A 7,580-nucleotide genomic window follows, 5' to 3' on the forward strand; every position below is an offset into this window, starting at 1 on the left:
GAAACCCTATAATGCACACTGGCTAATCTCACTTACCCAGCAAGATGGTGCCAGTAGCAGAGCAGACATCAAAGGGCAGAATCCCCTGATTTGCACTGTCTAGCCATAAATTAACTGAACTTTACCCCCAGCATCCCATCTCTATGACCTCTGAGGTGCTATATTTACCAGGGCACTCTGTGTGCTAAGTCAATGTGGAAATTGGGTTAGTCATACTTTCCTGGAAGTGTGATCTTGCCCTGCTTGGCTGCAAACCATGAGCTTCCCCAGCGCCACAGGCACTTTCAAAACTGAATGCTTTTCCAGTGGAAAGCCTTCCTGCTCCATTGTGAAGCAGGATTGAAACGATTTGCATTGGGAGCCAGCAGGAATTCAGGTTGAAAAAAAAAAAAAAAAAAGAAAAAAGAAAAGAAAGGGGTGTGCTGAGGTGGCTGTATCAATGTGTTTCACACGGAGGTTTGCTTTCAGCTCAGAAAGGGATCAGTGGTTATGTGAGATAGGAGAGTCCTGCTGAGAAGTCACAGTTGTGGATTGTTCCCTGGGTGAACTGTTGCATCTCTCATGAAAACTGGAGCAGCCCCAACACAAAATGTAATCCTTGATCCTTAACATGTTGTGAGAATGAAAAGAGAAATTATATTGCAAGCAGGCAGTAAACAAGGAGAAAAGTTACCTCTTCCAGGTAAATGAAGCACTAGGATCTCATCAAGACACAATAAATTCAACTCATCTGGAAGACAACATCATCCTGTTTCTTGATATTCCAATTTGATGGGTCTTTCTGAAGTTAAAAGATTAAGTTTTGGAGGAGGCCTGACACTAAGCAGACTCCAAATTGAATTCTCAAAAATGTTGGCAAGTTCATAATCTAGGAAAGATTTTTAACAATTTCTTTAATACCAATTTTATTTAAATTATGGTTTAGAGTCAATTAATTAAAACATCAAAACTAAATTGTATTTCAATTACTTTGATACAGCGCACTAATTTCAAACTTTAAGTAAATTGAAGCACTTCTCTGTCCAAGTCCTATCCAGGAAAGAGTTGTGCCTTGAGGAATTATTGTTTGTTGCTACACAAAGGCTTCACAGAAAGCTCTTGGTGGCCAGAGTTTCTGGATTTACACTGATTCAGTCCTGGTAGCACTGGAATTTCAAAGCTATTTCTGTTGTAAGCCTTGACCATCCTCTGCAGAACTGCAAATGGACCCCATGCTGCCTCCTGCCCTGACATGCTGCATCAACACCTTCTCACCCAAAGGCCAAAACCTGCCAAGACGTCTGAGGCTCAAATGCATCTGTAGCTCTGATTTCATACCTTATTCAATGGTTATCTCTCATAAAGACCAAGAAAAAGGCTCATAAAGCCACGAAATATTTTCAGACAATTAAACTTGCACAGCATAAAAGCCTCATAGCCTTTGTTGTTTTGTACAAGAAAGTGTCTTCTGTAATGCTCTGCTGCCAACCAGCAGATTTTTCTAAAGAATTCATTTCTCTCTTTTCAGGACAACGAACTTCTTAGCAACATCTCCAAGGAGGTCGAAGCAATTCCTCTCTGCCCTGCAGCTCCTTCACAGGAATGGATTGACCATCACTCTAGTGTTACCCCTGAGTGACAGCAGCAGGGACCAGAATACAAGTGAGCTGTGACAAAACCCAAATCAAACAACAAGCTGGAGGAACACCTCATCTCCTCCTTGTGATCAAGGCTTTTGAGTAATGTAGCACTGAACAAGGTTTTCCAGTCCTATGGGGTCAACCTGAAAGAGTAATATCTTCCCTTCTGGGAGTCCCAGGCTGAGCTGGGAGACTGCAACAAGAAACCTTTACGGGCAAGAAGAAACATCCTCACCCAGTTAGTGCCAGTGGAGGAGGCCTGGCTGTTGGCCAAAGAGTGGGGCACCTGGATCCTATCACTAACACAGGCTATGTCAGCTTCACCAGAAAGTTGGGTAAATCTCCAGCAAGGTTAGGCCTGGAAAAATGACAAGATCAGTCAGTGATTCGGTCAGTGAAAGCACAGCTGTGCCCATGGCAGCTACTGGCAATTAAAGGCAGAGAACGAGGGGATGCAGCCCATGAGAATGGTCTCATAAGGGTAATAGAGTATGAATAAAAAAATGTTAGGAATCTGGGGTCTGCTGTCTTCCAGCAACTTCTGGAGCAATCCTTACACTCTTCACAGAAGTGAACAAACTCTAAACAACCAAGAAATCCATGTGGGGATGAGGCTTACAAGCAGTCAGGGCTCAAACCTCCCCTTACACAGACATCTCTTACAGAAAGAGACATAAAGATCTGTCCATCTTCATGTGAAGAAGACCTTGCCTGGCCTGTGAGCAAGGGGACTGAGAAAAAGATGCACTGGAGGGACACTTTCCCTGCAGAGTGAGTCAGGCTCCGACTGGAGATTTAATTTCCTCTGAACTAAAGATGTGTCAGAGCCTGTTGGATGGCAGGTTGTCTGTGAACCTGGAGTAACAAACCGCTGCTGTAAATCTCTGAGCTTACTCTACCTGAACTATGTCTATACTGTTAAATAAACAGGCCAGGGCTCATGAGGCCAAGTTCCACAACGCATCTTATATACACACAGCTGAACTTTCTTTCCACTCAAAAAAGAGTGGCCTTATCCCTTCTGCATATCAGATACTGGACTAAAACCATGCTGGAGAGCAACCAGACAACCTGGATAAGCATGGAAGAGTGGCCAAGCCCAGTGCCAGCCAGCCTAAAATTCTGGTGCCAAAGCACATCCTGCTGTGAACCAGATTTCCAAGGCTGGTCTGGCTGCCACTGATACAGATGAAGCAGTTGCCACTCAAAGTGTTCATCAGCCCTCCATCCCACCCATCTCAGCAGTTCTGCCACAATAGCTGCAGGAATTATTTACCAAGGCCATGTCAGCCAAACCTGTTGCAGTTTGAATGGTTTTGGTAGAAGGTTCTTCAAGCACCTGGGTCAGTCAGAGAGATGGAGATTAAGGACTGATTTTCTGATCAGCTCTGATGCTTGAAGGAGGTGAAATTACCTGAAGCTGAGGAACTCTGGCTGATGTGCAGGCAGGGAATGGTGGCCTCTGTGCACCTTTCACACTGAGCACAAGCCATTCACTGCTCGCTTCAGTTTGCAGCTCAGTGTGACAAAACGTGACAGTGCCAGGGGTCTGCCTGTTCTGGCAGCATTCTACCAGTGAAGAGGGTGGGCCTCCAATCCAGTCTATAAATCCCTGGGAAAAGCAGGAGAAAAAATGCCTCTGTTTTTTTACATTGCAAGGGCACTCATTATAAATCATAGTATATCTGTACATCTTTTTGAGTTCAGGACCCACAACTTCATGAGCTTGGCCACAGCCTCTCCCTGCTACCAACCACTCTGGTTTTCAGTCAAGCTGCACAAATCAGCCTTGCAATAAAAGTCTCTAACACTTCAAGAGCAGCAAAGCACAGGTCTGATACTGCCCATAGCTGGGGGCAAGCTGTCCTCTGGATCTGTGGAGTCTGCAGAGCCCCAGCTCCTATGTCGGGCATCGTCTCACTCTTTGGCTTGAGTTTTATTTGTGAGAATTAGCCTGGAGGTTGAGAAATTACAAATGGACAGCATTTGTGCAGTAGAACTGGTCAGAAAGAGGATTATGCAAAGCAAGAGGCACTGGAAAATCGAATAAAACGTACTGTCCTGAAAAGTGGGTTGCATAATAAAAATAACAATTAAACAAACAAACAAACAAACAAACAAACAAAAACAACCCAACACTAAAACCAAACTAGTCTGTGGATAGGAGCCTTTACGGTCATTTTCTAACCCTTGCTCACCCAGCCCTCGGGGAGATGTGCAAATACGGGCGATTAAAGGGGAAGCAAGGAGGCTCGCTCTTCCCCAGGAGAGCAAAAGTGCCCGCAGCGGTTTCTCTTGCGGTGGGGTTGCATAGGGCGATGGAGGAGTGGCTGGCGAGGAGAGGTGGCAAGCAAAGAGGGCTAGCTGGCGAAGAAGAGTGGCTGGAAAGGAGGGGTGGCTGGTGAGGAGGGGTGGTGGACAGGAGGGGTGTCTGTGGATGCCGAGGTGCCGTGGCCCCACAGAAGCCCACGCACTGTGCGAGGCACGGCGAGCCGGCGCTTTGGTGCCAGCCAAGAAAACAAATGCCTTCCCGCTGTCTCCTGGAAATGCTTCCACCGCTCCTGCTGGGCTCGTTCATTTCAAAGCCCGTTGACTTTTTGCCCTTTCTAATAGAGCTTAAAATGTTTCTGTTTTCCAGCCTCCCCCCGCCCCGGCCCTCGGCTCGGAGGCACTAATGCCGCAGGTTTGTGAGATGCCAGGGGAGCGTATGGCAAATCAAAAGGATTAGGGGGCGTTTGGTATCTGAGGGGGGCGGTGGACTTAAGATTCTTCCCCACAGCGGCAGCGAAAAGCTATAAACCCACAAATCTTAAAAGGTATCAGCTAAACCCAGCAAAATCCCCTCTGGAGCCTGGCCGCTCCAGCTGCGGGGCTGCCATCCCGCCTTTCCCACCCCGGCCCCTTCCCTTTTTCCGCGAGTTCCCCGTGTCCCCCCGGGCCGCGGGGTGCGGGGAGCGGCGGGGCGGGCGGCGGGAGCGGCTCCCCCGCCGGCGCTGCCCCGGGCCCGGCCCGCAGCTGCCCGCCCTCCCCGGCCGCCCTCCCGCCGCCGGCCGTGTGTGTGTTTAGGAGGTGCCGTTTCCCACAGCTCTGATCTAATGCAGCTGTAATTCAATCTCCGTGTGACCGGCACTCCGCCGGCGCTCTCCCACCCGCCGGCAGGCTCCTCTCTCCCAGGCTGTGTGTGTGTGTTACACATTTACACTGTCAATCTGACGGGCTCCCCTCAAACAACCCCTCTGTATAGATTTACAATGTCAATCAGGCGGGCTGCGGGGGCTGTCGGCGGCAACCGCTGCCCCCCACCCCCCGCCGCCTCCGCTGCCCCCGCAGCACAGTCACCCTATACCTGCCACTCAGCCCCTGCAAAAGGACTTTTGTTTAATGGCATTTGTGTGCGGCCACAAAGAGCAAAGGCAGCTGAGGCAGATAAGGCTGAGAACCTGAAACAGATGTAAAAGAGATCAGATCGAGTTTTCTGCAGATCCTCAGCTCCTGTAGAGATTTATGACCCCTTTTAACCCCATTTTAAATAGGTTAAACCAGGCTTGTTTTATATGGACGAAATGAGACTGGCGCTTGTATAGAAATTTACCCAGAGGAATGGATCAGCCCCCCAGTTTTGGTCTGTTCTTTATCACTAAGCCAACCCCTTTGGCCACTGCATCGCTCATCATTTGAAAACTTTTCTGTGATCTCATTATAACTCACATCCTCCAAAAGATCACAAAGCTTCCAGTTGACCTTTAGCCCCTGAAGAGTCCTAATTTTGTGTTGGCAACTTACAGCTCAACAGGCAAGGCAAGGCAGGCGGACAATAGCAACAGCGGAGGACAGGGAGCACGGCACAACAATAAGCTGTCCTTGGAAGTGCTGGGCTGCGATTGTCATCCCAGACACAATCATGGGAGACTCGGTTGGGATCGTTTTCTTTTGGCAGACAGCTTTGAACTCTGCTCTTCTCTTCCTGCTTCTCTGTTAATTATAAGTCTCTGCTTCTTCCCAATGACAGATGAATCCACCAGGGGCGAGAAAAACCAAAGGGACAAATTCTGCTAAGTTGGTGCTACTGAGCCTCCACTGGCTTACACCAACTTTTTTTCTCCAGATTTACACCAGAGGGACTGAACTGAGAGAAGAATACAGCTTAATAGGTCAGCCAGTAATTTGTACAAAAGGCTCAAATCAGTTTTCTTTGCCGAAGGTTTGGCAAAGCACCATTATACTCACTACAGATAGCAGTTGAGCTGTACTGCTCACTTACTGCTGCAAAAGAGCCTTCCTCCTCTTCTTCCTCCTCTTCTGGCAGATGCCAACAGAGCCAATTTCTAGAAGATCATGGGAGTAATTTTTTGAGAGCTACACCAGAATTAGAGCCCCCAGTGAGATCTATTCTGCATGTCACATTCTCAGGCTGGGACACAAGCTGAGCTGGGGCAGGGCAGTGCCAGTCCCTGGGCTGTATTTTGGAAATCACCAGCCAGAACTGCTGGACTGAACCTTCGACTGGTGCCCTCCAGCTCCCACGTAGCCCAATGGAAGTGGTGGAGGCTCTACAGCCCCCTTACAACTCCAACACCATTGCCTTTAACTGTGAGGTGACTGCATGATTTTGTTTAAACAAGTGTCAAAATTTCACTGATATCAGGAGGGTTTTTTTCAAAAGTGTTTTTCCCGCTGTTCTCCTAAAATATAGACTCAAAACAAAGCAGCCCTAGAAACAGTACCATAAGAAGATCCATGTCAATTGTTTTCATTTCATGGGTATTAGTGACTCATCACAATTTTCTCATGCGATGAGCTTTTGAAGCCCACTATAAGAGGTGAAACATATTTCATTTCTGTCATACAGGGCTTCTTTTGAACCCTGCATTTTCTCTGGTCGGGGATGGAGGTAAAATAGGAAAGTCGTCTAACAGTAAAACAAAGAGTGTTCCAATTTATGGCTGTGCCTCCACTCTCCCACGCATGCACCTGTGTCCCCAAGCCTCTAACAACAGCATCAGAACTAAATAAAGCTTTGCTGTGCTCAAAGGAAAATAAGAAATGTGACCATCCAGCCTGGGAAGGAGAGAGAGAAAATTTCTAACTGTGGCTTATGTCTTGAATCGGTATTCATCAGGCACGTGGTACAGGAAAGGGCTCCAAACAAGAAGAAAAAAAAAAAAAAAAAAAAAAAAAAAAAAAAAAAAAAAAAAAAGAAGACATGGATAAAAAATAGACATGTCATAAAATAGAAATTGAAGTCTAAATTTTCCCACTTTTGGGATGGTATTTACTGCTGAACTCCCACCCATCCCCCATCTCACACTTGTGCAAATGACCACAGATGTCAGCTTTTCCCCCCACAATTTGCACACACATGAGAAAATTCAGCTTGCACCGAGAAGGCAGAAAATCAAGTGTTTGCCACAGCTGCCATTGTTGTGGGTTCGTGTCCATCAAACACCCAGGGCTGGGGAGAGGATGTTCCACGCACGGGCAGCTGCTCCCAGAGAGGCAGCGTAGCCACCTCAAAGCCCCACGTCTGGCAGCTGCTCTGGGGCTGGGACTCAGCCCAAGTCCCGGCCTCTCCTGTCCCCGTGTTGCTTGGAGAGCCAAAGTGCCTCTGGCTTTGGGAGACAACTTTTTGCTTCTTCAGTGGGAGGCAAGTAGAGTTTACCTTAACTTCTACCCTTGCAATCTCTGCCTCAGCCAGCAAATTAACTCCATCACCCTAAGTCCACTAACTGAGCTGAGAGAGTTGGTTTTTAAAGGCAAAATAAAAAGCCTATAAAAAGGTTAAAAGCCCCATATAATTATCTTATTTTATTTTCAGTCCCGTGGTATTAATTAAATAAAAAAATAAAATAACCCAACATTGCCCAGCTTGAGAATTTGATTCCTTCTGCCTGATATGGGGACGCATATGAATCTCTCTTGAGAAAGGTCTCCAGAGTCCTTAATCACCATTTAGGGGCCCTG

The sequence above is a fragment of the Empidonax traillii genome, unplaced genomic scaffold, assembly GCF_003031625.1.
Source record: "Empidonax traillii isolate 1590-97213 ecotype Southwest subspecies unplaced genomic scaffold, ASM303162v1 scaffold378:size984864, whole genome shotgun sequence".
NCBI classification, from domain to species: Eukaryota; Metazoa; Chordata; class Aves; order Passeriformes; family Tyrannidae; genus Empidonax; species Empidonax traillii.